Source organism: Ursus maritimus, unplaced genomic scaffold (assembly GCF_017311325.1).
Source record: "Ursus maritimus isolate PB19 unplaced genomic scaffold, ASM1731132v1 scaffold_18, whole genome shotgun sequence".
Classification (NCBI taxonomy): domain Eukaryota; kingdom Metazoa; phylum Chordata; class Mammalia; order Carnivora; family Ursidae; genus Ursus; species Ursus maritimus.
In genome coordinates this window covers 17,909,756-17,924,837 of record NW_024424230.1, presented here as the reverse complement: position 1 = coordinate 17,924,837, position 15,082 = coordinate 17,909,756, and the positions used below count along the sequence as shown (strand labels likewise).

The 15,082-nt window shown below is 39.3% G+C and overlaps 1 protein-coding gene across 1 annotated transcript in view; it reads left to right on the top strand.

The window, feature by feature from the left end:
* The window catches only part of WDR7 (WD repeat domain 7), a 337,551-nt gene that overhangs the window by 263,526 nt on the left and 58,943 nt on the right, over positions 1-15,082 (top strand). The gene's annotated exons all lie outside the window — the stretch shown is intronic.

The window sequence follows — 15,082 nt, the reverse complement described above, 5'->3', positions numbered from 1 at the left end:
CGTACATTTAATTGCCTGGATATAAATAATACAGCATCCTTAGTTAAAGGTACCCTAGACACTAAGAAAGTAGAAATAACTTTTTCAAGGAGTGGAAGATAAAAGATCACTGGAGTTTTCTCAGAATTCCTTGTTCAAATGTAATTACCGGGACGCCTGGGTGGCTCAGTCAGTTAAGCATCTGTCTCCGGCTCGGGTCATCAGGCTCCCAACTCTGCGGGGAGCCTGCTTCTCCCTCACCTGCCACTCCCCCTGCTTGTGTGCTGTCTTTGACAAATGAATAAAATCTTTAAAAAAAAAAAAAAAGTAAAATGTAGTTACCAACTGCTGTGTTGCTGAACTTGGCTATCCTTGTATAACAGACCAGTCAACACTGAGCATGCCATGCCTGACTCGGTTTGATTAATTTTCCTCTTTTGGTCACCGTATAAACACTGACTCATTTTACATGACTATATTTGATGCAGCAGCATAAAAAATCAAAGTGTAAAAATACACAGATGTACTGAACTAAGAGAAAAGCAGTATGGAACACGTATGTGTGACATACACTTGTTCTAAAATGAATACAGGTTTCTTATTCATTTTGTAAAAATATTCTTTTGCTAGTCTCAGAATAAAAAATTTAGGCTCTTGTAAGCTACTGCCTATCAAAGCTCAATTAGAAAGGAAGATAAAATACCTCTGGAAATATAATGAAATTATAATGTAATTTTAAAATTTGAGGCTCTTTTATTATGTTCTTGTGGACATAATGCTTAGCAAATAAAGGATTAGCGATTTAAAAATGAAATTGTAAGTTGATGGAAGGGTACGATTGTATTTGGAGATATAAAAGGTTTCAGGACTTTTTTCATAGCAACAATTAGATATGTGTGCCTCTAAATGCCATTTTTAGTCATTTACAACTCCTCAGTTGTGCACATTGTAAGTAGCTTGAAGGGGCTTTTGTATCCACTTCCTTATGGCGCCCCTTAGCAAGTAGGAGAGGGCTTCCCTGGCCAAAAGCCACATGCCCCAGAATTCCCAGATAGAGCCTTATTTCATGCATTTTTAGTCCCTTAAGTTGAGGCAATTGATTTGACATATAACTAAGAGTGATTTAATTTTTGTGCCTTCTAAAGACTTGTCAAATACATTCCCAGATTCAAAAGAAACCCTTCGGTGGGCTCTGTCTCAATTTTTAGTTAAGAATGTGTGAACACTTGGTGTAGACCCTCAAGAACTGCGGTTGAATAATGAGTTGAGTCCTTATTTTTTTCGTAATAAATGGCACCAGTTATGCCACTTAAGCAGTGGCCTTGCTGCGTTTTTATAGAATGGCAGCTTGTAGAATGCTGCATCTGAAACGGACCTTATGTTACGCGTTACGTATTCCTGTCCTTCATTTTACGAATGGACAAACTTAACATTTTTGTGCTGACAGTCAGATGACAGTGAAGCCCAGCTCTGCTGAACAGCTTTCACACCTGCTCTGTGTTCTGCGGGGGAGAGTCCACGGGTGTGGACGCATCAGGTGACACGCAGCTGTGTCATCTCCTCAGAGGATGAGATGGCTCCTGTTGTTCCAGGCCCCGGTCTTTCCCTGCTGCATTCTTCATTCCACCCTCTTTCCCCTCTCCTTGGACTGTGGTCTCCAGAGAACCAGCTATCACATTATCCTCTCTTCTCTCTGGCGCCTTGTCCTCAGCCTGGAGGCAGGCTCTGTTGTCTCGCATTGAGCCACCGTCCCTTCCCTCCACATCTCATCTGTCCGCTTCCTGGCCTCTCACCTCTCCTCCTCCAGGAAAAGGAGTCTGCACTCTGTCCGTCTTGTCATCTCTCGTGTCCTCTTGAGCTACTCTGATCTGATCTTTGCTCCCACTCTTCTGCTCATCTCTCTCTCTCTTCCCTCTCCCCCCCAACCCGCTTACAATTTTTTGATTGTCCAGTGTTTGTTGGTCTTGAGTGATTCTCAAACTTTTTGGTCTCAGAACTCCTTAAAAATTAAACACCCAAAGGAGTTATTTGAAATACCAAATGCAGTTCACCTTGTGATATAAAAACATATTTTTATGAAAAATAACTGCTTTGCCAAAACAAAAAAAAAAAATACTGAGAAAGTAGCATCGCTTAACATTTTTTCAGATTTCTCTAATGTCTGGCTTAATAAGAGACAGGTGGATTTTCATATCCATGTCTGTCTTTAATCTGTTGCCATATGTTGTTTTAATTGAGTATGTGGTGAAAAATCTGGCCTCACATAGATACAGAGTTGAAAACAGGAGGAATGTTTCAATAGCCTTTTAAGATAATTTTGCATCTTCTTTAGTAGTTCATCGAAACTCAACCTGTGGTCATGTGGTCATTTTTAAAGGTTAGCCACAGTGTGGACTCTGTAATCATAATGAACTTTTCATACTGTTGTATTTAATCCATTTGGTACATCTTGCACTTTGAGTGGGTCTTTCTCCCATGTGTGGCTTTGTAACATTCTGCATTTGTCTTTGGAAAATATTGGTTCCCTGAGTTATGTAGGTTGTCCATATATTGTCACATTGCAACACACAATGTCAAAAAATCACTAATATTACTGTTAATCTCATGAAGAAGTCAGGGAGTCGTGGGAAACCAGAATTCTAATTTGTACCTGAAAGCTTGAATTTTATCATTGGCAATAAGTTCTGTCAGTTGTTTTCCTGGACAGGAATAAAGTAGTTGATTTTCAAGAAAATGTCTGCCAAATACCCAAGTCCAGATAACCACAGTTTGTCTCGGGGGTTATACTTGCAAGTACAAATGTATCATGTGGGAAAACAAAGAAACAAACTAAAAAAAACAGCTGGTTTCGCTTGCACCTCGATCCCATAAGTGGTTTTCCCTGATACAACCATCAGATTGCAGCATACAAGAGAAAGGTTTTATGTGCCCTTCCCATGTTGTCACACTGAATGTTAAAATGACATGTAGTTAAGGGTCAAAATGTAAGTAAAGTTAATAATTTTTACTGCCTCATCAGGGATATTCTTCAGTGAAAATGCCTTGGGATTTAGTTCTGTTTACCACCGGCACGTGGCCGTGAAGACGTAATGATGGCTGGTCGAGCACGGTGCCTCGGCCTTGATTCAGCCTAACGCACCGGCAGCTTTACCTGGCCTTGCTCTTACGCTGTCAGTGCAGAGTCAACCCAATGAACAGATCGAGTGATATCTCAGTATCTCACAAAAGTAGTTTTGATCTCACAAACTTCCTAACAGGAGCCTGACCCCCAAGGCATCTGCAGACCACCCTTTGAGAACCACTGATGTAGCGGAGCCTTTTGTTGCACTGAAATGTGAAACTTATTTCTTCTTAATTAAAACTCTTCTACTTTCTGCACCCCTTAAATCCCCAAGATTGATAGATAGGTTGTATCATAACCTTTCCTGGGATCCAGTGCCCAGGGAGGAGGGAGGCGAGACTTCAGGAAGACCAGGAATGCGTTTTTCTGAGGCTCAATACAAATCCTGAAATCGATTCTACTTACTTTAAAGGACCCTTAGCTTTTCTAGGGATTCCTGGCTCTTCCCACAGTGCGGTGCTGCTGCTCTAGGAAGGGGGCCTCTTTAACTCTGGACTTTGTATGTTACACATGCACTGTGATATATAATAGCTGGCAGCCAAACTGCCCATCGTTTAGGACTCACATTACAGATGGTATATTTTAAGTGAGTTAGACCTGTATTCTTCAGATCCCAATCTCAAACTCACTGTGCTGAGGGCACCTCGGGCTTTCTTCTACTCCTTGAATAGAGCCACACTTTCTCCTTAGGACTTTGGTTCCCAACTATTCTCTCTGCCAGGAACACTCCTCCTCCAGATCTTGACGTGGCCTGTCTGGTCTCCTCATTCACATCCACTCCCCTGACCTCCCTGTCTCGCACAGCCTCCCCACCACCACTGTCACATTGCCATTTTATCTTCATAGAGCTTGTGTCCTCTGAAGTCACCTTGTTCATATTTGCACTTCCTCGTTAGGTGTGTAAGAACAGGGACCCTGTCTGGATGCTTTTCTGTTATGTTCCCAGCACCCCTAGCTGTTGAAGGAATGCACTCAAAGACCCTGTGCCTGCAGCAAGGCTTCAGAGGACAAAGGGACAGGGCAGGCACACCCAGGCCTCTCCTTCACCCTCTCTCATCTCTGCCCCCCGAGCCTCCCCTTCTCTCTTTCTCAGCTACCTCTTCCCAATCCTAAATCGCATCTCATCCTGTTGATTCCAGAGTCATCCTGTAGTCTCTTCTTGGCAGCTTAAGTGCTTAGTAAGTATTTAGCTTGCTTTTATTTCATTGAAACCAGATTCTCAAAGGTATCTTAAGATATATATTCTGTACACACACACACACACACACACACAGCATATAGAGAGGGAAAGAAGATGAAAGAGTGAGTCTACTTTTTCAAAGAGAGGAGACTCTAAGTCAACAATTCTCAACCCTCTTGGTCTCAGGACCCCTTTATACTTAAAAATTATTGAGGGCCCCAAAGAATTTTTAAAGATTTATTTATTTGAGAGAGAGAGCATAAGCAGGGGGGTAGAGGGAGAGGGAGAGAGAATCTAGAGCAGACTCTGTGCTGAGCACAGAGCCCAACATGGGGCTTGATCCCACAACCCTGAGATCATGACCTGAGCCGAAACCAAGAGTCGGATGCTTCACCAACTGTGCCACCCAAGCACCCCGAGGACCCCAAAGAATTTTTATGTGGGTTATAACTATCAATATTTGCCGTATTAGAAATTAAAATTAAGAAATTTAAAAGTAACCCATGAAATGTTCACATTAACAATATCTTAATGAAAAATTATATTTTCCAACAGTGTGGAGGTCCCTTAAAAAGTTAAAAATTGAGCTACCCTATGATCCAGCCATTGCACTACTGGGTATTTACCCCAAAGATACAGACGTAGTGAAGAGAAGGGCCATATGCGCCCCAATGTTCATAGCAGCAATGTCCACAATAGCTAAATCGTGGAAGGAGCCGAGATGCCCTTCAACAGATGACTGGATTAAGAAGTTGTGGTCCATATATACGATGGAATATTACTCAGCTATCAGAAAGAACGAGTTCTCAACATTTGCTACAACATGGACGGCACTGGAGGAGATAATGCTAAGTGAAATAAGTCAAGCAGAGAAAGACAACTATCATATGATTTCTCTCATCTATGGAACATAAGAACTAGGATGATCGGTAGGGGAAGAAAGGGATAAAGAAAGGGGGGGTAATCAGAAGGGGGAATGAAACATGAGAGACTATGGACTATGAGAAACAAACTGAGGACTTCAGAGGGGAGGGGGGTGGGGGAATGGGATAGACCGGTGATGGGTAGTAAGGAGGGCACGTATTGCATGGTGCACTGGGTGTTATACACAACTAATGAATCATCGAGCCTTACATCGGAAACCGGGGATGTACTGTATGGTGACTAACATAATATAATAAAAAATCATTTAAAAAGAAAAAAAAATAATAAAAAATAAAAGGGAGATAAGAGAAAAAAAAATTATATTTTCCAAAGCAAAGCAAATTAGAAGAATGGGCTTGTTTTATGTTTTTTCCAATCTACCGTATCTGCAATAGAAGTCCTCCAGATTCTCGTGTCTGCTTCTGCCTGTGATAGCTCACATCGTGTGGAATCTGGATGTCAGCCGCACGCTCGTGAGAAAACGAGATCATCTTAGTGTTCCTACGAAAGCAGGGCTGACGCAGAGCATGCTTTAAGAACTGCTCTAATTGTGACTAGGGGGCTCCTGCCTTTGCCACACCCAAGTGGGCAGCCTTGGCCATGTCTGTAGGCTTTTGTTTCCACCTCTGTAAAATGAGGGGCTTTCTAGTGTCTAATAACCTGCTGCAAGATAGAGCTCGAAAATGTTAAAATCTTTCCTCATTACTAATTTATTAATATATGATTACCATTCTATCTCCTAATAAGTTCTGAGACATGTTATAACTTTTGCTCCTAATACAGGAATGCTGCAGCTTCTTTAATGCTTTCCCTAAAATTCTTTGAAGTAATTAACTATCAAATGTGAACCTATACTAGATTATTTAATGAACAAAAGACTCAATTAATATGAAAAGTAAGTTAAAGCTTTTAAAAAGAAAACACAAGGAGTACCTATTTTATTATGCTATTTTTTGTTAACCTGTTGAAGTTCTGTGGAAAAAATCAATTAGGTAGAAATCAGAGCATAGTTTTAACATAGTATCACCATTGTACTTTGAAAAGCATATTATTTGTGGTATATCCAGACAATGAAATGTTATTCAGTACTAAAAAGAAATGAGCTATCAAGCCATGAAAGACATGAAGGAACCTGAAATGCTTATTACCAAGTGAAAGAAAGTAATCTGAAAAGTCTACATGCTATTTGATTCCAACTATATGACAGGCAAAGCTGTGGAGTCAGTAAAAAGATCAGTGGTTAGCAAGGGGAGTTAGTGGGAAAGAGAGGATGAATGGGTGGTGCACAGAGGATTTCTAGGGCAGAGAAACTACTCTGTGTGACATTATAATGGTGAATGTGTCATTATACGTTTGTCCAAACCCATAGAATGTACAACACCAAGAGTGAATCCTAATGTAATCTACAGACTCTGGGTGATAATAATTTATCAGTGTAAATTCATCGATGGTAACAAATATACCACTCTTGGGAGGTAGGTGTTGATAATAGAGGAGTCTGTGCATGTTGGGGGCCAGGAGTATTTGGGAAAACCCTGTACTTTTTGCTTAGTTTTGCTGTGAACCTGAAACTGCTCTAAAAAGTAAAGTCCATTTTTGGGGTGCCTGGGTGGCTCAGTCGGTTAAGCGTCAGACTCTTAATTTTGGCTCCAGTCATGATCTTAGGGCCCTGGGATTGATCCCTGTGTTGGGGGGGTGAGTCGGACTCTCTCTCAGTGGGGAGACTGCTTCTCCTTCTCCGTCTGCCCTTCCTCCCTCACTTACACACACTTTCTCTCTCTCTCTCAAAATAAGTAAATATAATCTTTTTTTTAAAAAAAAAGTCCATTTTAAAAATATATATCTATTCATTATAAAAAGTCAAGAAATCAATATGAACTTAAGTAATGTGTAGTGGTGAGCATTCAGTATTTATTTTTGATGGCAGCATATCATTCTCAATTACTCAGTGATGAGAAATTTTAATTAGTCACTCTATGATGGTTTATACCATCCGATTATTTTAAATAAGGCTAGATAGTGTTTATTTCTAGAATCGAAAATTGATATGAAAAGAAAATATTTTAATTGACTGGGTTTTGCCATATAAATGATAAATCACAGTGCCCAATTCCAAAATTAGAGAAAAAAGAAGTCACTGAAGAAATAAGAGTCAATAAATGGAGTTCAGGTGATTTAACAGCATAAAATAATTTTTAAGCAGTCGTGTGGCTTTTCTTGATTAAAATTTTCTGAAAGTATTTTAGAATTTATTCCCGTGTTCAGTGGACGTTTAATATGTGTGTCTGCTCTGGGTGTGGTGCAGTGCTTGGCCAGTGTGGGCTGCGCGGCCACATCTGGTCAGTCAGGTATCGCACTGTTGTGTTTCAAAAGCCTTAAAGTTGGCTGGGCAGAGACAGAATGGTAAATTGGAGAAATGTCGCAATGCTCTGATGAAAGGGTCTCCAGGACACAGGGAAGGGTCCCAGGTGGTATGATGGGAAGGACACAGAGGAGGACCAGGTAATAGTGTACAGCAGGATAAAAGGACAATGGGTGATGTTTTCGCTGAATTTAAAAAGATGAGTAGATGTTTATCAGGCACACAAATCCTTCCAACTCCAAACTCCGAGCTACTTCCATATGTAGAATTGGCTGTCATTAAATGAAATATTATGTTAAATGTGACTGTGAATCTCTGACTAATGAGTCAGTGATCAGTTTGCAAAAATTATAGTTTATATTCTTTTACATTTCATATTTCATTGCCAAGAATGAAGAAGTTCTCAGTCTTTGCATAGGCCTGAACAATATATTCAATGGCTCAAATACTTGGGCTTCTTAGTAGGAACTAAAAAGATAGGAGTAGTGGCAAGGAGGAAACTAACTTTAAAGGGCTCGGGGTATAAATTTCTCTAGTTTACTGTAAATGGATAAATCCACCTGCATTCTAGTAGTATTGACATTGAAATTTAAAATGTTTTCATGGTTTTGCTGGATTTAGCTGATATCTCTCCACTGACCTTTGTTGGGAACCTCTTAGTATGATTTTATATCGAAAATGTACTTTATGTTGAAACATTTTTATTCACTCATGTCCTCTAAATGAAATTATTGCTTACCAACAGTTGTTTCCATTAAAAGATACTAGAACTGTGACATACCATACAGCCATTAAAAAGATTGAGGTCAATCCATTTCTACTGATACGGGAAAATGGCAGGAGAAGAGAAGCTTAAAGAGAAATTAGCAGAGTTTCAGAAGAGCATGTAAAATAAAAGCATTTTTGGAGAAGAAAGCTATATGTAAGGATTGATATTCATGCTTGTATGTGTATGCATATGAAGAGGAAAAAAAAATCTGGGAAGGACATACTCCAAAATATTCTTCATGATTACCTGGGGTGCTGGAGGGTATTGGTAGTAAAGGGTAACTTTCCTTTCTTTTATTTTTCTATATTCTGTTTCTTTTTTTACAATGAGTGTGCATTTCTTTTAAATTGGATATATATTAGAAAATTCAAATAAATAATAAAGCAATCACTGGGAAAACATTAAAGCTATAACATAGATACCAAAAACTCAAGGTAAAAAAAGTAAACTTTTGGGGCGCCTGGGTAGCGCAGTCGTTAAAGCGTCTGCCTTTGGCTCAGGGCGTGATCCCGGCGTACCGGGATCGAGTCCCACATCGGGCTCCTCTGCTATGAGCCTGCTTCTTCCTCTCCCACTCCCCCTGCTGTGTTCCCTCTCTCGCTGGCTGTCTCTCTGTCACATAAATAAATAAAATCTTTAAAAAAAAAAAAAAAAAAGTAAACTTTTGAATGGATTGGAAAAAAAAAATCTAGACAGAAGGGTTGAAAGTCTGTATTTTCAGAGCCAGTTTACCTTTTCTTAAACTTTGTTATTATGTAGACAGACTGATTGATTCTGCTTTTCAAGTGAAAAGCTGATTCAGCTCTGTTCACCCTAAACGGGCACTTAAAATCCAGTAAGGAAATGAACACCGTCTACTGTAGAACAGTGCATGAGCTCATTTTTTAAAAAACTCCTCCAGACCTGTGGTTTGTTCTTATCCCATATGGTGATAGCAATAATAGGATGTAAAACAGCTTCTATCCTAACTTCCAGGAAAATTCTTAAATTGGTTACCATTTTATAGTCTACTTTCTACAATAAATAATTACAGACGTTACTCCTGTACTCAGGTGAGTAGAAGACATTCTAAAACCATTTTAGTCCATTTCCCTACTCCTAAAAACTCTACGACAGATGGCTTTCAATATTAAGGTTCTTCATAAAACAAAACAAAACTGTAAAGCTTCCAGGAGTATTCCATTTCACTGTTTGAAATGATACGGAGAGTTTCAAACCAAAATCCGTATTATTTGTATTAGCAACATTAAGCTGAAACTAAAATAATTTGAGATTATTATCAGGTTATATTTGCAAATCACAAGTATTTAAGAAATAAATATAAAATATTTGGGGGCATTCATTTCCCTTATTTATTAGCAGTTGATAGCACTTAGTTGCCCTAGGAAAACAGCACGTTAACCACATCTGATTGATTATTTCTGTAGCGTATCTTCAGAGGTGCAGATGATGCTGGTTATGGTGATAGTGATGCTAGCTGCTGAAGTGTGTGTGTACTCACTATAAGAAGGGTTTGTCGTGGGCCAGGCACTGTTCTGAGTACTTTGCATGTCTTAGCTCCTTTAATCCTCACAACAACCGTAATAGGTACTCTTACTGTTCCTGCTTTCATATAAGGAGACCAAGGCATAGGCAAGTAACTCGCCCAGGTCACACAGTTACTCAGTGGCAGAGCCAGGCAGTAAGAACTCTTCCCCAGCCACCATACAATACCCCCTTAACATGCACGGTCTTTTCCTTCTGGAAATTCTGCTCCCTGTACAACCTAGGAAGTGTTTGCAGTTCTCGTTGTAATACCCCGGGTACAGTGTGCCCATAACAAGTTCTTTCAGAAGAGATATAATTCACCTGCTAAATATTTAACAGTGTTATTCAGGAGATCTCTCTTGACTCTTAAAAGTTTACAAGAGGCTGAACGGGAGGTGGGGACTTTCAGATGAATTCACCAGTATCTATCACCATCCCAGAATGAGGGGTTTTTCCTTTTTATCTTTTGAACTGGTGCCCTCCACTAAAAAGAAGCACTTATAGAAAACATTTACTCACCCTTTACTGCTCACACCTCCCAAAAACTACCCCAGGTCCCCTTGAACTGGTGCCTTCGCCAAAGCCACTTTTCACACCTATAAATCTTGGAAACACATGAGCAGCATGGAGACCTGGAGTTCTGGGGGCAGTGTAGGAGCACGTTCTAGAGAGTACCTCCTGATTTACAGAGCCCCTCCCCCCACCCTTGATAAAAGCAGTGCTTTGAAAACCTATTCCTCATTGTTTTCCTAGCCCTCCCGTGGTGGCCCTCAGAAGAGCTCTTTGGCGCCTCCTCCTGGCCAGCACGGGGCTTGGGGCAGGTGCTGCCAGTGGTACCTCCTGTGGTCAGGCCTATCTGTTCTCTCCCACAGAGCAGGTTTCCCTGTGTTCAGGGCTCCAGTCTTTTTTGGGGCGATTGGGAACATGTTGTGGATGTTGAGGCATCTCAGCCCTCATCTAGAATGCACGATGAGTACAGGGATGCAGAGTGTCGATTAGTTTTTAAATAATTTCTGTTTACATTAATAAAGAAACCTTCATGCATATCCAGCAGAGTGTAACTGAATGAATCAATCTAAAAAGTTATTTCATGCAAATTAAAATAAAAATGTGATAACCATTTTTTTCTCTTGTGTTGGTGAAAAAGGTAGAAAGTTTGGTAATACCAACTGGGGGCACTCTTTTACTTTTCGTGGGAATTGAAGGTAAACTGGCATTGCCTATCAAACTAAAAATGTATGTATACTTTAATCCAGAATCTCGCTTTGGGGATTCCTAACCTACAGAAACAGTCACTGATATAGAGAAGGATCCATATGCAGTATAACTGAACTGTCAGGAAGGGAATAGTTAAATAAAGGAATATTCAGACACAGCAGTACAATGCAGGGATGAGAAAGAATGACATGGGATCATGTATACTGACATGGGGCAATATTTCATGAAGTGCTGAGAGAAGGAAAGAAAGTGGCAGAATAATATGTGTAACACGATACCATTTGTGTAATCAGAATTAGAAAAACCTCTCAAAAGTTCCACCAAATTGTTAACAGTAGTCAATCCTTGGCGAGGGAGGACTTTTTACTGTATACATATTGTCGGTGTTTTGAGTTTTTTACAAGTACATATTGCCTTGATACCTTTTTTAAAAAAGGAGTCAGAAGTTTGTGAACCATTTTAAATCAACATCAAGAATTTCTAAGAGCCACTCAATAATCCTAATATCTCAGTTGCTTATGAAAATGCATGTGCCAGGTACTGGGGGAAGTGCCTGACACACAGTCAGTACTCAGTAGATGTTAGCTGCAAGTGTCGTTAGCGAATTGTAAGTGGTTCTAAATTGTAAATGGTCATATTCCATACATTCTATTCGACATCCTTAGATTTGAGATGGTTTCGTGTTAACCTGAAGATTAATTTTGGATTATTGAAGAGTGTTTCTTACTGCTTTTTAATGCTCAAGGATATGATAAGACCCTAGTAACTTAACATCCTGAGGTCATTGGAAAGGAAGTACCAAAGTGAGAGTTAAGAAAGTGATTTTACAGGTTTCTGTGTTCCTCCCAAATCATATTTTTGCCGAGAGTTAGGTGTTTCCTTTTCCTATGTGTTTCCAAATTGACTTTTAAATTTCACGTCAGTGCTCTCTTCTTTGAAGGCCATTTTTAATAAAGATAAAAAGGTCATCTATTTAAAGGAGACTATAAATAGAGTACCAAAGTTATTTAGAGACTCAGGCACTGGGTGCTTGGCAGACTCGCAAGCAAAGTGATTTGCTCCAGGATCCTGCACTCAATTTACATTTGTGTTTCACACCCATTGTGGGGTGGATGACACCCCATTGTGACTTAGTCCTGAACAGTTGAAGTCACAGATGCGGCTTTGGAGAAATGACCTCTTCCAGTGTTTACTGATGATTGCTAAGTTGTTATTTCTTTTAATTATGTTTTGTGTGATAATACCATGTTCACTGACATTTATGTGTGGTGATATGTCTGGCAGATTCTTAGCATAATTTTTATTTCCATAACAATGTTTGTATCAAAAATACATACTTTCTTGTATACATCATTATTTAGACTATATTTGCCTTCTTGCATTTTAGTTCAAGTCATCTTTTGTAGGTCCCTAAGGTGTAATTAAATAGTTTCCATTGTGTAACTGTCAGCCTCATGCTAACATACCCAGGTCACAGGACCTTTACAGATAATTTCACATAAATCTGCAGTTGTTTGTCTCAATTAAAAATATATTTTTAGAGGGATCATGGCAGCTGCTTGACTTCTGTTTCTTGATTTCTGCCGAACTTTTTTGACAGTTTTTGTTTCCTTTGTTTCGTCATCTCAATTATTATCTTAGACCCTATAAAAATATTCATTGGTCTTAAAAATGGATATGTTTTGCATAGTTTATACACTAGTCAGTGGAGGATAGGCATAGTGTTTGAACTTATTACCACATTACTTTGTACTACTCATCTGGACCACATTTATGTATTCATACATTCAACAAAAGATAAAGTCTCTGGTGGAGAGAAACAAGCTATAAACAAAATATTGTTTAATATCAGAGATGGTTAAGTACAATAAGAAAAAATAGGATAATGGACTACAGAATAATGGAGGAAGGGCTGCTATATTAGATAAGATGGCCCATGAAGATCTTTGTCAAGATCACCTTGGAACAGAGACCTAAATGAAGGGAGGGTACAAGCCATGGAGATATCAGGCAGATGAGGTTTTCAAGCGGAGGGAGCAGCAAGTGTTAAAGCTCCAAAGTGGAAACATTCTTGGCATATTCGAGAGAGTACAAGGAGATCAGTGTAACATGAGCAGAGTGAGCCGAGGGAGAGAAGATGAAGTCTGAGAGATGGGGTCACATCACAAGAGTCTTGAAGGATGGTTGTGAACATAAAAGAAAGGTGATTTGATTAATGGTTGAAAAGGATCACCCCAGCTGCATGTGGGCAGTAATGAAAGTGTGGAATCAGTGGGATGATGACCACCCCAACCCCTGGAAGAAATATATTTTGTAACATTACTAGATTCCAGTTTATTCTTCTTTCACATACCTAGGTGATAGTGTTCTCTCTAACTCAGCAGAGTTTCCTTGTGATGGGCCAAGTAGAGGAGATCCTTGTTCTGATTTGAATATAATAAAAAGATTCTTACCAGATTCTTACCCAAGAAAGCTGCCCAAGTGACATGTTATCAACGTAGTGAACTGGGGACTGAAATACCATTTTAGAAGACTCAGCACACATCAGTCCTCACTCTGAGAACAACCCCCTCCCAAATTTTGAAGGAATTTAAGACTTTCATGTAGGATCAGGTCACAGCTAGAATAATTTTAAGAACTGTAGTGGGTCCTCCTCTTCAATCCATTGATACCTCTGGGGGCAAGTAATGCATCTCACTATTCTTAATCTTGACAGTCCCTCAGTGGAAAACTAGTTCTAGGAGAAGAGTAGTTTAGGGGTATGGTGGGTTCTGGAAACCCTCGGCAGAGATCCCCGGAGTGGATACTTGTGAAGTGACCACATACGTACCATGGATTTCTTCTGTTGAAAGAGACACTGTTAAAGGAATAAAAAGTTTAACAAGAAACCCAAAGATAAAAACATGCCATAAGACCTTCACTGTCCAGAATTGTTTAAGATCTTGTTTAGAAGTATTACTCTAGCAGTAAATTGCAAAGAATGATAAATGCAGACCTGTAATATATGGTCCTTTCAGAAAAACTAAAGATTTGATACCAAGAATAGATTTGATCTTTTTTTCTTCCATAAATTATGGTGTTTCTAGATGATATAGAAGGATGAGATTGATATCCAGAGCAAAGAAGATGTCCAATGTAACAAAAACTTTTAAAATTCTAGTTTAAGTAAATTTTGTCCACATAAATGTATTTTACCACAGGTTTGTTTTGAGGGGTAATTATAGTCACGTCTTGCAGACAGATTTCAGCAGTATCACAGCTACATCTGTGCAAAGTTTAATAATAGATTTTAAAAATACTTCTGGAAATTTTATTTTCCTGTGGCTGTTAACCTGAACAGAATAAATATTTGTTGACACATTTGTTAGATATTATGTTGTATGTTACCGTAATTGGGAGTCAACTGTGTGTGCTTCTGTGTGTATAGATGGAGAGATAGGTGTTTAGTGACGCCCAGTACTTAAACCACTGTAATGATTGAATAACATCCCATGCCTGAGCACAGCAAAACCAGCACGACATCCTAAAGTAGTGTCTCTCGGGCGACTAAAAAATGAAGCATTAATCTTCCACTGAAGGGAATGGAGTCGCATTACTGGGTAAGGCTTAGGAATAGGACAGAAGTACTGAATCCACCACTTGCTAATAAGTAACAAAAAGTTTTAAAACCGAGTATCTCGTTTTCCAGATTCATGAAATGTGTGTGAATGTCATAATGCCATCTCATGTCCAGATGGCTTCATCACAATGTCTCTGGTTTCAAAATACTCACATTTAAACCTCTTGTCTGTCTCTCAGCCTCTCTTACCAGAATTTCAGAAATGTCGTCACATGACGTAGTAGTTTTTTTACTCCATTTCAAGAAAGCGTTAGAGAAATACTTCCTTGCGGTCATCTCCTTTACCTCCCCTTCCCATCTTTAAAAAAGCAATAACAGAAAAGTTAAGTTGGTAGTATGACACCACAGAGAAAAAAAGCAAGGAATGCGTGGTAGAATTGATG